The following is a 22,066-nucleotide window of genomic DNA, read 5'->3' on the forward strand; positions in this document are numbered from 1 at the left end:
TCACAGCTCTCGGGTCTTGGACAAACTGTGTTATAGCTCCTAGGCAAATCAGTGTTACAGCTCTATTTTATTTAGAAGATAGCAGGAGAATACATCCTTGAAGCATGAGGGCATGCCAACCCAACGACTTGAAGAGAAGAGAGTGGAGGAGCGCGTGGGAGAGAGAGAGAAGAAGAGAGAGAGAGAGAGAGAGAGAAAGAGCGCATGCACGCAGGAGAGGAAGAGAGCAAGGCTTTGGCTCCTCCTTTTATATGTTTTTCCTCCACCTGGGCCTGCCCTATGCAAACTGGGCTTAGCCAGGAGTGCTGTTTGCTCTGGTCATCGGACCTTCTTTTGTTCTATTTTCTCAAGCTTTTCCCTTCCTTGTCTTTTAGCCACCGCCATTTTGGACTCCTTTCCCCTATTCTACCTACTTAACACAGAGGAACCAGAGACCAAATTGCCAACATCCATTGGATCATCAAAAAAGTAAAAGAGTTCCAGAAAAACATCTACTTTTGCTTTATTGACTACACCAAAGCCTTTGACTGTGTGGATCACAACAAACTGTGGAAAATTATTCAAGAGATGAGAGTACCAGACCACCTGATCTCCTTTCTGAGAAATCTGTATGCAAGTCAAGAAACAACAGTTAGAACTGGACATGGAACAACAGACTGGTTCCAAATAGGTAAAGGAGTGTATCAAATCTGTATACTGCTACCCTGATATTTAACTTATATTCAGAGTACATTATGTGAAATGCCAGGCTGGAAGAAGCACAAGCTGGAATCAAGATTGTTGGGAGGATTATCAGTAACCTCAGATATGCAGGTGACACCACCCTTATGGCAGAAAGCAAAGAAGAACTAAAAAGCTTCTTGATGAAAGTGAAAGAGGAGAGGGAAAAAGTTGGCTTAAAGCTCAACACTCAGAAAATGAAGATCATGGCATCTGGTCCCATCACGTCATGGGAAATAGATGGGGTAACAATGGAAATAGTGAAAGACTTTATTTTCTTGAGCTTCAAAATCACTGCAGATGGTGACTGCAGCCATGAAATTAAAAGACGCTTGCTCCTTGGAAGAAAAGCTATGACCAACCTAGATAGCATATTAAAAAGCAGAGACATTACTTTGCCAACAAAGATCTGTCTAGTCAAAGCTTTGGTGTTTCCAGTACTCATGTATGGATGTGAGAGTTGGACTATAAAGAAAGCTGACCTCTGATGAATAGATGCTTTTGAACTGTGGTGTTGGAGAAGACTCTTGAGAGTCCCTTGGACTACAAGGAGATCCAACCAGTCCATCTTAAAGGAAATCAGTCCTGAATATTCTTTGGAAGGACTGATGCTGAAGCTGAAACTCCAATACTTTGGCCACTGATGTGAAGAACTGACTCATTGGAAAAGACCCTGATGCTGGGAAAGACTGAAGGCGAGAGTCGAAGGGGATGACAGTGGATGACATGGTTGGGTGGCATCACTGACTTGATGGACATGAGTATGAGTAAGCTCCAGGAGTTGGTGATGGACAGGGAAGGTTGGTATGCTGCAGTCCATGGGGTCGTGAAGAGTTGGACATGACTGAGCAACTGAGAAACGCTGAGGCTGGAAGAAGCACAAGCTGGAATAAAGATTGCTGGGAGAAATATCAATAACCTCAGATATGCAGATTACACCACCCTGATGGCAGAAAGTGAAGAGGAACTAAAAAGCCTCTTGATGAAAGTGAAGGAGGAGAGTGAAAAAGTTGGCTTAAAGCTCAACATTCAGAAATGAAGATCATGGCATCTGGTCCCTTCACTTCATGGGAAATAGATGGGGAAACAATGGAAACAGTGGGTGACTTTATTTTTGGGGGCTCCAAAATCACTGCAAATGGTGATTGCAGCCATGAAATTAAAAGACACTTACTCCTTGGAAGGAAAGTTATGACCAACCTAGATAGCATATTCAAAAGCAGAGACATTACTTTGCCAACAAAGGTCCGTCTGGTCAAGGCTATGGTTCTTCCAGTAGTCATGTATGGATGTGAGAGTTGGACTGTGAAGAATGCTGAGTGCCGAAGAATTGATGCTTTTGAACTGTGGTGTTGGAGAAGACTCTTGAGAGACCCTTGGACTGCAAGGAGATCCAACCAGTCCATTCTAAAGGAGATCAGTCCTGGGTGTTCTTTGGAAGGAATGATGCTGAAGCTGAAACTCCAATAATTTGGCCACCTCATGTGAAGAGTTGACTCACTGGAAAGAGTTGACTCTGATGCTGGGAGGGATTGGGGGCAGGAGGAGAAGGGGACGACAGAGGATGAGATGGATGGATGGCATCACTGACTCAATGGACGTGGGTTTGGGTAAACTCTGGGAGTTGGTGATGGACAGGGAGGCCTGGCGTGCTGCAGTTCATGGGCTTGCAAAGAGTCAGACACGACCGAGCAACTGAACTGAACTGAACTAAACTGAGCAACTGAACTGAACTGAAGGAGGGGTTTGACATCTGATTTTTTCCCAAAGATCCCTCTAGCTGCCACACAGAGACTAGATTGCAAGAGGGCAGGAAGCTCATGACAAAGCAAATACAGTCATCCAGGCCAGAGATGATGGCTGTGGGGAACAATGAATAGACTTGGGATGCATCTTAGAGGCAGAACAGAGAGAACTGTTGATGGGTTGGATGGAGACGGTGCAGGAAAGGAGGAACCAAGGATGACTAACAGATATTTGACCCAAGGCACAGAAATCTGTGGGTACCATTTACCATGGTGAGGAAGGCTAGAGAAAAAGTGGGTTCAAAGAAGAAAAAATGGTTACATTAACAGGTAAACGACTGGGCTTGGGAACATTGTCCTGGAAGATCTCCCAGTACCCCGCATCACAGTGCTGATGAAGCCATCATCCTGCCTGAAACATCAGCCACTGATCAATGCCACTGAGACACATTGCAAAGTAGCTTGGAGTCTTTATGGCTTGGGCCCCACTTTATTTCCCAGCTTCATCTCCTCCCACTTCCTATGCATATTCTACCCTCCTTTCATCATTATATTGTTACTTTTTGCCATTCCCCATAATTTGCAGTTGCTTGCATAAGCCTTTCTCACCTTACACCTTTTAGCCTTTGAACATATTGTCTAGTTTCCCTAGAACAGGCTTCCTTCTTCGTTCACTTACTGAATTCAACTCAGCTAAAAAATGACACCTCTTCTTAGAAGACTTTCTTGATTGCTCCAGGCCGACTTGTGCATTTTCTAACTGGACAACATAGTGTTAATTTAGAACACAGAACAGGGAGTCAGAAGGCCTGGGTCCAAATCCTGACTATAGCAGCCTTACTGGGAGTTCCTCAAGGTCAGGGACTATACCTGCATCAACTTTATAGCCCCTAAGCACCTGGGACAATGCTCAGCATGGGGTATGGAGTTGCCTGGTGAAGATTTTGTGAAGAAATGTAAAAGATCTCTCCACTCATGCTGGGCTTCATATCCTCAAACCAAGTTCTCAAATCTTCCTTCAAAACTTAAGAGGATACTCTCTAGAGACACCTACGTCTGTGCTGCTAGAGGCCCCAAATGAGAAGCAATTGCACACATTCTCCTCCAGGGCTTTCTCTCTGTCTCGAATTTTTTTTCTCATCCCTCAGCCCTCCAAGCTGACTTTTGTAGTCAGTCCGTACCCCAACCACCCACACCCTAGCCCTCACAGAGAGTGGAAGAGATCAAGCTGTGGTCTGCAAGATGTCAAGATACACTTCAAGGATGATTTAAATTTCCCAGAACCGACCTGATCCTAAGGCTAATCCTGGGTGCTTATCCTGCAGTTTGCTCTGAGCTCTTCCAGGAGGAACCATGCTCACCTTAGGACCAAGAGAGATGCTGAAGTGAACCTCTCTGGGTGCCCCTCAATGAGGAGAAACCTTTCATCTTTAGCCTAGATGCTATATCATTGGTGCTGTATAGATGGAGAAGTCTAGAGACCACCGTAAAAATAAAACCGAAAACCAGAAGCAGGAGGCTTAAGTCCAAAGCTTGAGAACATCAGAGAACTCCTGAATTCAGGGAACATTAAGCAATAGGAGCTCATCAAATGCCTCCAAACCTACACTGAAACAAAGCTCCACCCAAGGGCCAACAAGTTCCAGAGCAAGACATATCACACAAATTCTCCAGCAACACAGGAACACACCCCTGAGCTTCAATATACAGGCAGTTCAAAGTTACTCCAAAACTTTAGACATCTCATAACCCATTACTGGTCACTCCACTGCACTCCAGAGAGAAGAAACCCAGCTCCACCCACCAGACCTCCAACACAAGCTTCCCTAACCAGGAAACCTGGACAAGCCACTGATACAACCCCACCCACAGTGAGGAAGCTCCACAATAAAGAGAACTCCACAAATTACCAGAATATAAAAAGGCCATTCCAAACGCAGCAATATAACCAAGATGAAGAGACAGAGGAATACCCAACAGGTAAAGGAGCAGGAGAAATGCCCACCAAACCAGACAAAAGAGGAAGAGATAGGGAATCTACCTGAGAAAGAATTCCGAATATTGATAGTGAAAATGATCCAAAACCTTGAAGTCAAAATGGAATCACAGATAAATACCCTAGAGACAAGGATTGAGAAGATGCAAGAAAGGTTCAACAAGGACCTAGAAGAAATAAAAAAGAGTCAATATACAATGAATAATGCAATAAATGAGATCAGAAACACTCTGGAGGCAACAAATAATAGAATAACGGAGGCAGAAGATAGGATTAGTGAAATAGAAGACAGAATGGTAGAAATAAATGAATCAGAGAGGAAAAAAGAAAAACGAATTAAAAGAAATGAGGACAATCTCAGAGACCTCCAGGACAATATGAAACGCTCCAACATTCGAATTATAGGAGTCCCAGAAGAAGAAGACAAAAAGAAAGACCATGAGAAAATCCTTGAGGAGATAATAGTTGAAAACTTCCCTAAAATGGGGAAGGAAATAATCACCCAAGTCCAAGAAACCCAGAGAGTCCCAAATAGGATGAACCCAAGGCGAAACACCCCAAGACACATATTAATCAAATTAACAAAGATCAAACATAAAGAACAATTATTAAAAGCAGCAAGGGAAAAACAATAAATAACACACAAGGGGATTCCCATAAGGATAACAGCTGATCTCTCAATAGAAACTCTTCAGGCCAGGAGGGAATGGCAAGACATACTTAAAGTGATGAAAGAAAATAACCTACAGCCCAGATTACTATACCCAGCAAGGATCTCATTCAAATACGAAGGAGAAATCAAAAGCTTTACAGACAAGCAAAAGCTGAGAGAATTCAGCACCACCAAACCAGCTCTCCAACAAATTCTAAAGGATATTCTCTAGACAGGAAACACAAAAAGGGAGTATAAACCCGAACCCAAAATAATAAAACAAATGGCAACGGGATCATACTTATCAATAATTACCTTAAACGTAAATGGATTGAATGCCCCAACCAAAAGGCAAAGACTGGCCGATTGGATACAAAAACAAGAACCCTCTATATGCTGCTTACAAGAGACCCACCTCAAAACAAGGAACACATACAGACTGAAAGTGAAGGGTTGGAAAAAGATATTCCATGCAAATAGAGACCAAAAGAAAGCAGGGTGGCAATACTCATATCCGATAAAATAGACTTTAAAACAAAGGCGGTGAAAAGAGACAAAGAAGGCCACTACATAATGATCAAAGGATCAATCCAAGAAGAAGATATATCAATTATAAATATATATGCACCCAATATAGGAGCACCGCAATATGTAGGACAAATGCTAACAAGTATGAAAGAGGAAATTAACAACAACACAATAATAGTGGGAGACTTTAATACCCCACTCACACATATGGACAGATCAACTAAACAGAAAATTAACAAAGAAACGCAAACTTTAAATGATACATTAGACCAGTTAGACCTGATTGATATCTATAGGACATTTCACCCCAAAACAATGAATTTCACCTTTTTCTCAAGTGCTCATGGAACCTTCTCGAGGATAGATCACATCCTGGGCCATAAATATAACCTTGATAAATTCAAAAAAATCGAAATCATTCCAAGCATCTTTTCTGACCATAATGCACTAAGATTAGATCTCAATTACAGGAGGAAACCTATTAAAAATTCCAACATATGGAGGCTGAACAACACGCTTCTGAATAACCAACAAATCACAGAAGAAATCAAAAAAGAAATCAAAATATGCATAGAAACTAATGAAAATGAAAACACAACAACCCAAAACCTGTGGGACAGTATAAAAGCAGTGCTAAGAGGAAAGTTCATAGCAATACAGGCATACCTCAAGAAACAAGAAAAAAGTCAAATAAATAACCTAACTCTACACCTAAAGCAACTAGAAAAGGAAGAATTAGAGAACCCCAGAGTTAGCAGAAGGAAAGAAATCTTAAAAATTAGGGCAGAAATAAATGCAAAAGAAACAAAAGAGACCATAGCAAAAATCAACAAAGCCAAAAGCTGGTTCTTTGAAAGGATAAATAAAATTGACAGACCATTAGCCAGACTCATCAAGAAGCAAAGAGAGAAAAATCAAATCAATAAAATTAGAAATGAAAATGCAGAGATCACAACAGACAACACAGAAATACAAAGGATCATAAGAGACTACTATCAGCAATTATATGCCAATAAAATGGACAACCTGGAAGAAATGGACAAATTCTTAGAAAAATACAATTTTCCAAAACTAAACCAGGAAGAAATAGACAATCTTAACAGACCCATCACAAGCACGGAAATTGAAACTGTAATCAGAAATCTTCCAGCAAACAAAAGCCCAGGTCCAGACGGCTTCACAGCTGAATTCTACCAAAAATTTCGAGAAGAGTTAACACCTATCCTACTCAAACTCTTCCAGAAAATTGCAGAGGAAGGGAAACTTCCAAACTCATTCTATGAGGCCACCATCACCCTAATACCAAAACCTGACAAAGATACTACAAAAAAGGAAAACTACAGGCCAATATCACTGATGAACATAGATGCAAAAATCCTCAACAAAATTCTAGCAATCAGAATCCAACAACACATTAAAAAGATCGTACACCATGACCAAGTGGGCTTTATCCCAGGGATGCAAGGATTCTTCAACATCCGCAAATCAATCAATGTAATTCACCACATTAACAAATTGAAAAATAAAAACCATATGATTATCTCAATAGATGCAGAGAAGGCCTTTGACAAAATTCAACATCCATTTATGATAAAAACTCTCCAGAAAGCAGGAATAGAAGGAACATACCTCAATATAATAAAAGCTATATATGACAAACCCACAGCAAACATTATCCTCAATGGTGAAAAATTGAAAGCATTTCCCCTTAAGTCAGGAACAAGACAAGGGTGCCCACTTTCATGTCAATCTATGCCAAAACCAATACAGAATTGTAAAGTAAAAATTAAAAATAAATAAATTAATTAAAAAAAAAATAAATTTCCCAGAACCAAATTTGTGAAAATTCAGTGAGTTATACTCTGAATGATAGGTACATTTTCTATGTGCATTTTATATTTCTATAAGACACAATTTTATAAAAGGACCCAGTTACCAAATTGAGGGGCCTCCTGATGTCTGAGTGGTCAGGAATCTGACTGCAATGCAGGAGATGCAGGCTTAATCCCTGGGTCAGGAAGATCCCCTGGAGAAGGAAATGGCAACCCACTCCAGTAATCTTGCCTGGAGAATCCCATGGACAGAGGAGTCTAGTGGGCTACAGTCCATGGCATCACATAAGAGTTGGACATGACTTAGCGACTAAACAACAAGCCAAATTGAAGAGGTTTATATTGGCAAAAAAAAAGGGATCAAAATCTGAACATCAGTAACTATAATAAACCACAGTGGATTTAATACCAAAAGAATAATAAATTTCCCAAAACCTATTAACCAAAAATTGCTATTGAATGCCTACTATGTGCCCACTACCAAGCTAAATACTTCGTGGATAAAAGTTTTGTACTGTGGAGTGTGAAACATGTACAAATGTTGGAGTCGTTTAAAAAAATAATAAAAAGTGACAAATAGAAGTTTAGGAACAGAGTCCAGAAAAGCATGGTAAAGTGAGAGACCTTGAAGCTTAAACTTGGTTAGTTTCACATATAATCTCCCTCCAGCTCAAGAATTCTTAACCTATTTTGCGTCATTTGATAGCCTAGTAAAAGTACAAATCACTTTAAGGTTTTTAAATGCATAAAATAAAATTCACAGCATTACAAAACTATATTGAGAAACATTTGGGAAATACATTCGTGAAACAAATTTGTGATATAGTTACGTTTTTCTTTATGAAGGCATTAAATATCAAGAGCTTGCAACAAGCTGAAGAACTAGTGCTTTCCCTCCTATAGAAGAATTTGCCTACTGTGACCTCAACATCTACCTTGTCTCAGTAGCCAGCACCCTCTTAAACGCTTCACTCATGGGTGACCTGAACACCTTCCAGGGTTTGCAGCTGTGCCAGCCAGCGCTGGATCCTCGTGCTCTGTCTCCAGTAAACAGTAGCAGTAGTGCCAGCTTGAACGTTGGAGCCATAATCACAAGCACCCCACATATACGTTCTCCAGATTTCTTCCTTATTCAATCATCCCAAAGGTCTCATGTTAATCTGGAGATTTGTGCACGCTGGAGGCAAAGGAGAGAGAAAAACAACAAGATTCACAATCTGCAAATCTGAGATCAACTAGTTAGGAGGTCTTAGCAACCACTCTGAATCAAATCTCCAAAACTGGCAGAAGGAAGGGTTCTGCCCTGCAGGGGTGTTCTGCGAATGGAAAGGTATGTTCAAAGCACTTCCATAACTAAACATTTCTGTGAAGAAATCACATAATTTGACTTCCTTAGAAAGGAAGAGAGAATATATTGAGAGACACATCTAGCCATCCCTGGGAAAGGACAGGGAAGCTCAGCATGCTACAGTCCATGGAGTTACTAACAGTCAGACACGACTGAGCAACTGAACAACAACTAGCCATCTCTGGGCTTCCCGGGTGACTCAGAGGGTAAAGAATCCACCTGTGATGTAGAAGATGCAAGAGATGTGGGTTCATTCCCTGAGTCAGGAAGATCCCCTGCAGGAGGCCACAGCAACCCACGCTAGCATTCCTGCCTGGAGAATCCCATGGACAGAGGAGCCTGGTGGGCTGCAGTTCATAGGGTTGCAAAGAGTCAGACTTGGACTGAAGCGACTGAGCACGCCCGCAGCCATCCCTTCTCTCCATATTGTGAGAAATGCTTTAACATTCATTGACTAGCCTATTAACATTGGTTGTCGGACATAGCACGTGCTCTGCCCCAAGGCACACAGTAGAGTAGAGCAGGTCCACTAGTTTTACCATTTTGCTGGACAGCCGGGTTTCAGGTCAGCTGGAGCCAGTTTCCCTGTTTCAAGGCCCACACCATAGAGAACTGTGAGTTTCCTCACAAATTTCTTTTTCTCTGGGTCCCCTGAATTCTGGTTCTCTTTTCTTCACGGCTTCAGAGCTCTTCAAGACCACAAATCCAGCTGTTAGGACAGAAGGCCTCATCCCCTTCATGAAGGGCCCTTCCTGGGCAGTTAGTCCAGCTGTTAGAGCAGCACTTATGCTTCATAACAAGTCTTCTTTTAATCTTTATTTTATTTTTTTATCTTTTGGCCACATAGAGTGGTATGTGGGATCTTAGTTCCCCAACCAGGAGTCAAACCCACTCCCCTGCACTGGCAGCACAGAGTCCTAACCACTGAACCACCAGAGAAGTCCCCATAACAAGTCTTTACTCCTCTTTATAGGATCCCCACCAAACAGTTCATGCACACATTCAAAATGTCCTGAGTACCTACTATGTGTCAGGTACTGACCCAGGCCTTTTGGAGCGGACAAAGTTGAGCCAGGTATGGCCAGTCTCTGACCTTGAGAAATCCCATATGGTGGAGTTAGGACTTGAACTCCAGCAGGTTATGAGTTGTTGGGTTTTTTTTTTTTATTTTATATTGAGTATGATTTACAATGTTAGTGGTTATGAATTTTATATTGAAAGGATTCTCAGAGTTCATTGGGTCCAGTTCTCCAATTTTACAACTGAAAATACTGCTTCCATATTTATTAGGTGTCAGGCAGTATTCTAAAGACTTTAAAACCGTGAAATAGGCGCTCACTTTGATAACACATCTACTAAAAATGGAACAATATGTTACCGCAAGGTGTGTGGTGTCTGGCCACTCGCTGCTCAAAAGCCAATAAATAGGCCAGGTTGGTGGAAAGGAAAGTTTGCTTTATTTCAGATGCTGGAAAGTGGGGTGAGGTAGGGAGACTACATGCAGAAGCGGCACAGTAGACTCTGACAGTCTTCTTCAAACTGGTCATCAGTGGTCTGAACAGTGTCACCTTGATTGTTTTAGGTACAGTTAATCTTCAGTTCCAAGGTCTATTTGTTCCCATTTCTTTGTGGCAGTTTATGTCATGGGTACAGTCTGGTTATCAGGTAGTTAACTTCTTCCACCTGGGGTTTCAGTATCTATAAGACAGCTCTCAGGATACAGACCAGAATATTATCAACAGTCTTTGAGAAGGAACTAAAGGTCCTTGACTATGCTTAATGAGTACAATATTATTATTTGGTCTCCTTTGACAGTTTTCCTTTGTTTTTACATGTCCTCTGCATTGAGAAGATCCCCTGGAGAAGGAAATGGCAACCCCCTCCAGCATTCTTGCCTGGGAAATCCCATGGACAGAGGAGCCTGGTGGGCTACAGTCCACAGGGTTGCAAAGAATCAGACATGACTGAGTGACTAATACTTCCACTTTTCTACATGTCCTCATTTCTCTGATTAAACTAACTCTTTCACTAAAGTTTTCCACCACAAAATGCAAGCAGAGGACATAGAGGGGCTGCAAGGACCATCAGGTCCTGCTCTGTTCAGATATAGAGTAGATTATCATGGCGCCTGTGCAAGGATGACATGAAAATTCTTGAAGCATTCCATATTTTTATACATAATACAAAATAAAATGTATGTTAGGAAGATTGAAGATAAAATGTGAAATAGGTACAAAACAAAAATGAACTTTTAAGTAATGTACCTATGTCTGTGCTCAGTCACGTCTGACTCTTTGCAACACCGTGGACTGGCTCCTCTGTCCATGGGATTTCCCAGGCAGGAATACTAGAGTGGGTTCCCATTTCCTACTCCAGGGAATCTTCCTGACCCAGGGAACAAACCCGCGTCTCTTGCATCTCCTACATTGGCTGACAGATTCTTTACCACCGAGCCACAAGAGAAGCCCTAAGATCACATAGCCAGGAAGAAACGGCAGAGCTTGTCTTCACACCCAGATAGTCTAGCTTCAGCATCCACCCTCTGAACCTGCCTCACTGAGCAGAGAGTAGGATGCTGGCCCCTCTGCCAGGCTACAAGCCTTCTCCCCACATCGATGAGGATGGTCCCCCAATCATCTGGCAGGCCAGATCCGGCCCTGTCTTGAGTAAGACAGCGGAGATGCTATCAGTGGCAACTCTGAGGACACACCAGAGAGGAGTTTGTCCTCTATTTTTCCAGCCCTTAGTCAGGCTGGAGTGGTTGGTTTCCCAGCATCTCTGGTCACAAAGAAAAGCCCCAAGGCAATGGAAACCAAGCAAACAGTACCTCTGGCCTCCCTCCCAGCTAATCCCTCTCCACCCTTCTCTCTCAAATCCTTTGGCCTCCTTTGCCCTTGACCTGACTTTGAAAGGACACATCATCAGTATTCAGTGAGGGCTGATATTTCAGAGGAAGAACGTCAACAGATGTGTTGAGACAGATCTGCTGATTGGATCCAGGCAGCTTGTGAAATGTGGCATCAAAGCCCCCTGCAGCGGGCTGCCAGGCAAAGCACTCCAGCTGGCCCTGGGAAGAGCAGACCTGTGGCATCCAGATAGAGGCCTCAAGCCTGCCAGCCTCGATTCGTGCTTGCAGAGACACTCTCTTCCCCCACATCAGTACATTTTCGCAGCTCCTTCCTGCTGCCAGAGAGGAACAGACTTTGGTTTCCTCAGTGCTAATGTTTCCATGTCCCAGCTGCATCAGCATCAGCACCACTCATACTCCTGCAGCATAGGGAAACTGGTCTGAAAAGGCTCCAAACTCTGCAGCTGCTTTCAGGATCTCACAATTGCTTTCAAGCCATCGTTGTTCCCATACTTACAGAGCCTTTACTATGTGCCCGGCATTGTGCTCAATGTCAGAGATCAAGGAGTGAATAAGGCAAATATGACTCCTGCCTTTAAGGAACTCACAGTCCAGTGGGTTAGCAATCACAAGGTCTAACAAGTACAGGGGTGCAGAACATAGCTTCAACTGGGTGGTCAGGGAAGGCTTCCTGAAAGAAGAAATATCTAATCTAAGATCTGAAGAATTAGCAAAGGTTAACTAAGCAGATTCTTTAACATCTGAGCCACCAAGGAAGCTCAAGATGTCCTTTTCATTATAGGGGACTGGAATGCAAAAGTAAGAAATCAAGAAATACCTGGAGTAACAGGCAAATTTGGCTTTGGAGTACAGAATGAAGTAGGTCAAAGGCCAACAGAGTTTTGCTAAGAGAACGCACTGGTCATGACAAACACCCTCTTCCAACAACAGAAGAGAAGACTCTACACATGGACATCATCAGATGGTCAATACCAAAATCAGATTGATTACATTCTTTGCAGCCAAAGTTGGAGAAGCTCTATCAGTTCAGTTCAGTTGCTCAGTCATGTCCGACTCTTTGCGACCCCACGAACTGCAGCACGCCAGGCCTCTTTGTCCATCACCAACTCCCGGAGTTCACTCAGACTCGTGTCCATTGTGTCGGTGATGCCATCCAACCATCTCATCTTCTGTCATCCCCTTCTCCTCCTGCCCTCAATCTTTCCCAGCATCAGGATCTTTTCAAATGAGTCAGCTCTTTGCATCAGGTGGCCAAAGTACTGGAGTTTCAGCTTCAACATCAGTCCCTCCAATGAACACCCAGGACTGATCTCCTTTAGGATGGACTGGTAGGATCTCCTTGCAGTCCAAGGGACTCTCAAGAGTCTTCTCCAACACCACACTTCAAAAGCATCAATTCTTCGGCACTCAGCTTTCTTCACAGTCCAACTCTCACATCCATACATGACCACTGGAAAAACCATAGCCTTGACTAGACGGACCTTTGTTGGCAAAGTAATGTCTCTGCTTTTTAATATGCTGAATAGGTTGGCCATAACTTTCCTTCCAAGGAGAAAGCATCTTTTAATTTCATGGCTGCAATCACCATCTGCAGTGATTTTGGAGCCCCCCAAAAATAAAGTCAGCCACTGTTTCCTCTGTTTCCCCATCTATTTGCCATGAAATGATGGGACCAGATGCCGTGATCTTAGTTTTCTGAATGTTGAGTTTTAAGCCAAATTTTTCACTCTCCTTTTCCATTTTCATCAAGGGACTCTTTAGTTCTTCTTCACTTTCTGCCATAAGGGTATTGTCATTTGCATATCTGAGGTTATTGATCTTTCTCCCGGCAATCTTGATTCCAGCTTGTGCTTCTTCCAGCCCAGCATTTCTCATGATGTACTCTGCATATAAGTTAAATAAACAGGGTGACAATATATAGCCTTGATGTACTCCTTTTCCTATTTGGAACCAGTCTGTTGTTCCATGTCCAGTTCTAACTGTTGCTTCTTGACCTGCATACAGGTTTCCCAAGAGGCAGGTCAGGTGGTCTGGTATTCCCATCTCTTTCAGAATTTTCCACAGTTTATTGGAAAGGCTTTGGCATAGTCAATAAAGGAGAAATAGATGTTTTTTTCTGGAACTCTCTTGCATTTTTGATGATCCAGTGGAGAAGCTCTATACAGCCAGCAAAAACAAGACTGGGAGCTGACTGGCTCAGATCATGAACTCCTTATTGCCAAATTCAGACTTAAATTGAAGAAAGTAGGGAAAACCACTCGACCATTCAGGTATGACCTAAATCAAATCCCTTATGATTATACAGAGTGACAAACAGATTCAAGGGATTAGATCTGATAGACAGAGTACCTGAAGAACTGTGGATGGAGGTTTGTGACATTGTACAGGAGGCAGGGATCAAGACCATCCCTAAGAAAAAGAAATGCAAAAAGGCAAAATGGCTGTCTGAGGAAGTCTTACAAATAGCTGTGAAAAGAACAGAAGTAAAAAGCAAAGGAGAAAAGCAAAGATATACCCATTTGAATGCAAAGTTCCAAAGAATAGCAAGGAGATAAAGAAAGCCTTCCTCAATAATCAGTGCAAAGAAATAGAGGAGAAAAATAGAATGGGGAAGACTATAGATCTCTTCAAGAAAATTAGAGCTACCAAGGGAATATTTCATGCAAAGATGGGCACAATAAAGGACAGAAATGGTATGGACCTAATAGAAGCAAAAGATATTAAGAAGAGGTGGCAAGAATACACAGAACTGTACAAGAAAGATCTTCACAACGCAGATAATCATGACGGTATGATCACTCACCTACAGCCAGACATCCTGGAATGCAAAGCCAAGTGGCCCTTAGGAAGCATCACTACGAACAAAGAAAAAGGAGGTGATGAAATTCCAGTTGAGCTATTTCAAATCCTAAAAGATGATGCTGTGAAAGTGCTGCACTCAATATGCCAACATATTTGGAAAACTCAACAGTAGCCACAGAACTGTAAAAGGTCAGTGTTCATTCCAAACCCAAAGAAAGGCAATGCCAAAGAATGCTCAAACTATCACACAATTGCACTTATCTCACACGCTAGTGTTCTTGCCTGGAGAATCCCAGAGACAGTGGGCCCCCGTCTATGGGGTCTCACAGAGTCGGACACGACTGAAGCGACTTAGCAGCAGCAGCAGCAGCAGCAGCAGCACATGCTAGTAAAGTAATGCTCAAAATTCTCCAAGCCAGGCTTCAACAGTACGTGAACCATGAACTTCCAGATGTTCAAACTGGATTTAGAAAAGGCAGAGGAACCAGAGACCAAATTGCCAACATCTGCTGGATCATTGAAAAAGCAAGAGAGTTCCAGAAAAATATCTACTTTTGCTTTATTGGCTACGCCAAAGCCTTTGACTGTGTGGATCACAATAAACTGTGGAAAATTCTGAAAGAGATGGGAATACCAGACCACCTGACTTGCCTCCTGAGAAATCTGTATCCAGGTCAAGAAGGAACGGTTACAACTGGACATGGAATAACAGACTAGTTCCAAATCAGGAATGGAGTACATCAAGGCTGTATATTGATTGTCACCCTGCTTATTTAACTTATATGCAGAGTACATCATGAGAAACGCTGGGCTGGAGGAAGCACAAGCTGGAATCAAGATTGCCAGGAGAAAGATCAATAACCTCAGATATACAAATGACACCACCCTTATAGCAGAAAGCAAAGAAGAGCTAGAGAATCTTGATGAAAGTTAAAGAAGAGAGTGAAAAAGTTGGCTTAAAACTCAACATTCAGAAATGAAGATCATAGCATCTAGTCCCATCACTTCATGACAAATAGATGGGGAAACAGTGGCTGACTTTATTTTTTGGGGCTCCAAAGTCACTACAGATGATGACTGCAGCCATGAAATTAAAAGATGCTTTCTCCTTGGAAGGAAAGTTATGGCCAACCTAGTCAGCATATTAAAAAGCAGAGACATTACTTTGCCAACAAAGGTCTGTCTAGTCAAAGCTATGGTTTTTCCAGTAGTCGTGTATGGATGTGAGAGTTGGCCTATAAAGAAAGCTGAGTGCCGAAGAATTGATGCTTTTGAAGTGTGGTGTTGGAGAAGACTCTTGAGAGTCCCTTGGACTGCAAAGAGATCCAACCAGTCCATTCTGAAGGAGATCAGCCCTGGGATTTCTTTGGAAGGAATGATGCTGAAGCTAAAACTCCAACACTTTGGCCACCTAATACAAAGAGTTGACTCACTGGAAAAGACCCTGATGCTGGGAAAGATTGAAGGCTGGAGGTGAAGGGGACGACAGAGGATGAAATGGTTGGATGGCATCACTAACTCAATGAACATGAGTTTGAGTAAGTTCCAGGAGTAGGTAATGGACAGGGAGGCCTGACGTGTTGCAGTCCATGGGGTTACAGAGTCAGACATGACTGAGCAATTGAACTGAACTGAACTGAACTAAGCAGAAGTAAAAGGAAGGAGAAATGGGTGAAAATGTATTTGAAGGGCTTCTCTAGTGATTTAATGGTTAAGAATCTGCCTGCTAATGCAGGGGAAACAGGTTCATTCCCTACTCCTGGAAGATCTCACATGCCACAGAGCAACAAAGCCCATGCCCCATACAAGTACTGATCCTTTGCTCTAGAATTCGGGAGTCATAACTTCTGAACCCTCGTGCTGTAGAGCCTGTGCTCCTCAACAAGAGAAGTCACTACAATGAGAAACCTTTGCACCACAAAAAAGAGTAGCCCCCACTCACCACAACTCGAAAAAGCCCACATGCAGCAATGAAGACTCACCACAGCCAGAAAATAAATAAATCTCTTTTTTAAAGTATTCGAGGTAGAGAGAAGAATATATGCAGAGGCCTTCACGAGAGGAAGCCCTCGGCTTTTGAGAAATCAGTGTTGTGAAGAATATGTGGAAAGGATGGTCATGGAATGTGAAGAAAGGCTGAAGAGATTACAGAGAGCTGTAGACCAAGGTCAAAGCTGGATTTATGAAGACAATCGAGGCCTTGATTTGATTTTATGTAAGCAAGAGTATATCTGGCTAACCCTTCGTCATTCCTCTGGCTGTGATTCAAGTGATCTGGCCCTTCAGCTCATATGTCACTTCCTCAGAAAGGCTTTGTTTGAAGACCCAGCTTCCACAGGGAGGAGGGTCAAAGCTCTGGCTTGAGTAAAGGTTGGACGTTTTGACTAAGACTGAGAAGCCCTGGGACCTGACTGGGCTGAATTCTAAAAAGGGATTCAGAGATCTCAGTCAGCCGGAGCTCTTGGAAAATGAAACTCCTAACTCATGTTCAAAGGGTAGAAGCTCTTCACTGAAGCCAGTTCCATAAAGGTCAGGGACTCCCTCTGGAAAGTGAACACCAGAGGGAACCAGAGCAGGGCCTTTGAGGAAGAGGTTTGAGGCGTTTGTGGGCGTTTCTCATAAAAGGGTAAACAGGAACTTTCATTTTCTCTTGGCCTCAAGCAGGTATGAATAGCAAGAGCAAAATACTGAGCCTTTTCACCAGAAACAGCATTACTCTCACAACAACCCACCCTGACAGAGTCTCGTTACTCAACGCTGAGGGTTTAAAAACCCCACAGGGCTTAGCAGTAACGGTGAGAGAAGTGAGAGAGGCGGAGCCCTGTGAGCTCATGGGGTGGGGGTGGGGCCCCCTGTGAGAGCAGGACCCGCACTTGTCTCAGAAACCAAAATAAAGAAGAGGTGCCAACACGGAGTGGGTTGGTTGGAAGAAAGACAGTTACCTCGGAAAGAGGAAAATGAAAAATCCCACAAATGTGAGTGGAGTCAGGGTGAGCGGAATTTCCTCTTGCTATGCAGGAAGGAGGGTTTCATGAGGCAGGTCTCCAAGACAGAAAGAGATAATTCCTTTTTTTTTTTTTTTCTGTTTTATTTCTGACTACACCGTGTCTTCACTGCTGCGCACGGGTTTTCTCTAGTTGTGGCGAGAGGGGGACCACTCTGTTGCAGTGCGGGAGGCTCTCATCCTTGTGGCCTTCCCTGCTATGGAGCACAGGCTCCAGCCGCTAAGGCGTTGATAGCTCCAGCGCTTTGGGCTCAGTAGTTGCAGCTTGCAGGCTCCAGAATTTGAGCTTAACAGCTGTGGCGCAATGACCCAGCCACTCGGCAGCACGTGGAATCTTCCCAGACCAGGGACCGAACCCTCACCTCCTGCATTGGCAGTAGATAAATGGGGACTCCTATCTACTGCACCACCAAGGAAATCTTTTGGGGGCTGGGGTGGGGCTGTGCTGAGTCTTTGCTGTGGCTCATGGGCTTTCTAGTTGCCCCATAGCATGTGGGAATCTTAGTTCCTGACCAGGGATGGAACCCATGTCTCCTTCATTGTAAGGTAGATTCTCAATCACTGAACCCACAGGGTCGTCCCATAAAGTAATGATTCTGGAGCATAGTGTTCTGGGTCTGCCTGGGCTCCATCCTCAGAAGACCCTCAGAAAGAAATGAGGTCCTAGTGTTCAAAAGTTCCCATCAGTCTTTTCCCTTGAAAGGCCATTGTGAAAAGGCTGATGAAAATTTGACATGTAAATATAACCATGTGTTGACTGAACATCCTTTTTCAAGCAAGAAACTAGCAGTTATTTTTAGAGATGTGTGTAAAATAAATATCACCCCCTGGAAGCACATCTTCTCACCTCTAACACCACATCTCAAGTGGGGTTTGGAGTCCACCCAGGCCCTGGGCTTTGACAGGAGAGTGCCTCTTGATGCAGATGGACTTGCATGGACCAGTTCTGGGGAAGTCCGGATTCTAAATAAGTTTGGAAACCAAGAGATTCTTCGGTGATCAATGAAAATGATAAATGGGCTGGAAAAGTGATCATTGTGTGGGAAGGCTACAGAAATTGAGGTCGTTTTTTAGTCTGAATAAATAGACTGAAGAAGAAAAGCCTGGGGAAGCTGATGGGGCTTTGTGGAGCAGGGCACTTGATAACAGTCATCAGATATATTAAAAGTTATGTGGAAGATGTAAGTAAGGTCTTTTCAGATCCACAGGGGAAAAATGAGAAAATACACATAACTAGACACTCAGTCCTGTAACCCTTCCCCAACTGTTATCCTCTGCTCCCAAAGCTATGCAAACAATCTGGGAGTTTGTGTTTCAAGGCCACACATACTTTTCACTGATCCTATGACTTTATCTTTCTAGCTATCATTTTTCAAAAGAGCTGCCAAACAACTATTGATCCCTGTTGAACAGAATATGAGATCATTAGTAAAATACAAGATTTCATACGAGTAGCCACATTCTCTCAGCTATCACTTCTGTCCTCAAAAGTCCCCTCCTTCCCCTTGGCCAAGGTCATAGGTGCCTTATAAAAATGATGATAAACAGGCCTCAAAGATTTCAAGAACTGTTGGCTTTTCTCACATTTGGATTCAAGCCCTCCCACTTGAGTCTGGTTTCCTAAGATACCATTCTGTTGCCTCAAACCTGGAGTCTCCACAGGGCCTCTGGATGGATGATTCAGCTGTCCTGAAATTTTGGTTTTGTTTTTTGTTTCAGCCCAAGTTCATTTACCATCTCATCTTCGGTTTCACAGTTGACAATGTATGGGCAAATCCCACCCAATGTTATTTGTCAGCTCCACAGTTCATCTCCCTGAAGAAGTTTGTATTCTCAAGAGGGAGGAAGCCTCCAAGTGCTGTTGGCTGGAGGCTCACATAAGCTTAGGAAGACCCAGCCAACGTCTCATAAATGGCATTTTTAGCAACAAGCCCTGTTAGTGGATTACACTAACATCAGGATTGCATAGTCAGATGTAAGCACGGGGACTGCTGGGGCTAAGTTGATCACCCTGTCTCAGTACCTAGAAAGTACTTGTTGCTGGTATTTAGTCGCTTAGTCATGTTCTACTCTTTGGGACCACATGGCTATAGCCTGCCAGGCTCCTCTGTCCATGGGATTCTTCAGGCATGAATTGTCATTTCTTTCTCCAGGGGAATCTTCCTAACCCAGTCTTTTGCACTGGCAGGTGAATTCTTTTACTGCTGAGCCACCAGGGAAGCCCAGAAAGTACCTGACGTACAAGAAATATACATTAAGTATTGTTGATTGAATATGTGAATTAAATAGTATCTACAGGTCTTCTCAAAACCGTTAAAGTACTTATGTGCATTACAAATCTCCAAGAGGGTGACAATTTGCTCAGAACTGCCACAAGGGATCCCTCTCTTATTTTTCACTAAACACTAATCAACATTTCGGAGACACTATTATACAGAGGAGCCCAGTTTGGGAAATGATAACCTATTTTCTTTTTCCCCTCCAATGTGATTTATCTACTGTTTTTACCAGTCATATCTTTGAAGCCAAAGCTACTTAAAAAATAAATGACTATTTTTCATATTGCATATTTTCCTCCAAACCACAAGAGAGAGTTTCCTAGCTGTGGAATCAGTTTTTTATGTAGTCTCCCAAAGGAGCTCCACAGGAGAGAATGATGGCCCTTGAGAGGAGCCATATGCATTAAAGATCTTGAGTGACTGGCTGAATCCCAAGAAATAGTCTCTTTGGTGATTAGCTCTTGCTAGTTTCTGGCCGAAAATACCTGATTCAACTAAAATTAAGTACCTAAAGTTTTAACGTTAGTATGATTTTCATGCAATAGCTTTAAATTTAAAGTTATTTTTCATACAAGTTGGAGAGCCAGATAGCATTCAACATAGCTGTGCCTCAGTTTTTCCTGCTTCATGAGACATCTCTTTCCTCCTGCCTTCTGCGGATGCTGAGACAATGCCCGAGTCACTCATAAACTCAACAACAAAAATCTAATTAAAAAATAGGCAGCAGATATGAATAGATATTTTTTTCTTCCAAGAAGACATACAGATGGCCAACAGGCACATGAAAAGATGTTCAATGTCACCAATTATCAGGGAAACACCAACCAATACCACAATTAGATATCACTTCACACCTGTTAGGTGGCTATTACTGAAAAAGCAAGAAATAACATATGTTATAGAGGGTTTGGAGAAAAGAGAACCCTCATCTGTGGTTGGCAGGACTGAAAATTGGTGCAGCCACTATAGAAAACAGTATGGCGATTTCTCAAAAAATTAAAAAGAGAACTATCATATGGCCTAGCTATTCCACTTCTGGGTATTTATCCAAAGAACATGAAAACATTCATTTGAAAAGATAAATACATTCCTATGTTCACTGCAGCATTATTTACAATAGCCGAGCTATGGAAACTACCTAAGTGTCCATCAGTGGATGAAGGAATAAAGAAGATGTGGTACACACACAGTAGAATACTACTCAGCCAGAAACTAGGTATGAAATCCTGCCATTAACAACAACATGGATGGACCTTGAAGTTATTCTAAGTGAAATAAGTCAGACAGAAAAAGACAAATACCATATGATTTCAATCATATGTGAAACCTAAAAATAAAACAAATGAACAAACAAGACAAGAACAAACTCAGAGATCAGATTAATGGTTACTGGAAGGGAAGGGGATTGGGAGTGGGTAACAAGACTCATGGCCTGTTGTGTTGATCACTTTTTAGTGTATACAGATGTCAAAGCATAATGCTGTATGCCTGAAAATTTATATATATACATGTATATATAAATGCCTAGCCAATAAATGTAAAGAAGCTACAACTTTTCATGCATCTATGCTTTATATGTATTTGCAGTTAATTATAACAACAGTTTATCTACCATGAAATTACTGATCAGAAGCAGATGGAAAGTATGAAGTTGGAAAGGTGTTAGAGTAGCCAAAAGAAACATCTATTTCATGGCTTTGCCCTGAAGTTTACATACCTTCCTCACTGCAGTGATTCTCATATTTTCACTCAGAGCCAACTTTGTTTTTATAATCACTTGGAAAACTTCTAAATTTTTAAAAATTTAAAAAATTAAACATTTTAATACAATTTTTACAGGTTATTTTCCATTTACAGTTATTTTAAAATATTGGCAATATTCCACATGTTGTATAATCCATTCTTGAGACTACCCAACAGTTTGTACCTCCCACTCCTCCACCCCGTATTGCCCTTCCCCACTGGTAACTGCTAGTTTGTTCTCTCTATCTGTGAGTCTGCTTCGTTTTTTTTTTTTGTTGTTGTTGTTACATTCACTACTTTGCTATATTATTTAGATTCCACATATAAGTGATACCATACAGCATTTATCTTTGACTTATTCCACTCCAAGTTCATGCATGTTGCTACAAATAGTCAAATGGCATTCTTTCTTAAGAGAGCCAACTTATTTTTATCTCACACATAATTCTAACAAGTTTAAGAACTTGTTTAAAAATTCAGGAACAAATTTAAAATTCTAAAAAAATTTTTTTAAATGTCTGATATTCTTTAGCATAATGGACAAATGG

The 22,066-nt window shown here is 42.1% G+C and overlaps 1 long non-coding RNA gene and 1 pseudogene across 1 annotated transcript in view; one reads left to right on the forward strand and one right to left on the reverse strand.

Moving 5' to 3' along the window:
* The window catches only part of LOC120868885, a 9,620-nt gene extending 8,913 nt beyond the window's left edge, over positions 1-707 (reverse strand). The window contains exon 1 of the long non-coding RNA XR_005722335.1: positions 630-707. This is a non-coding gene — a long non-coding RNA (uncharacterized LOC120868885). The remainder of the gene's footprint in view (positions 1-629) is intronic.
* A 10,191-nt stretch (positions 708-10,898) lies between these two features.
* LOC120859641 lies at positions 10,899-10,994 on the forward strand (annotated as a pseudogene).
* The last annotated feature ends 11,072 nt before the right edge of the window (positions 10,995-22,066 follow it).

The sequence above is a fragment of the Oryx dammah genome, unplaced genomic scaffold, assembly GCF_014754425.2.
Source record: "Oryx dammah isolate SB20612 unplaced genomic scaffold, SCBI_Odam_1.1 HiC_scaffold_2, whole genome shotgun sequence".
NCBI lineage: Eukaryota > Metazoa > Chordata > Mammalia > Artiodactyla > Bovidae > Oryx > Oryx dammah.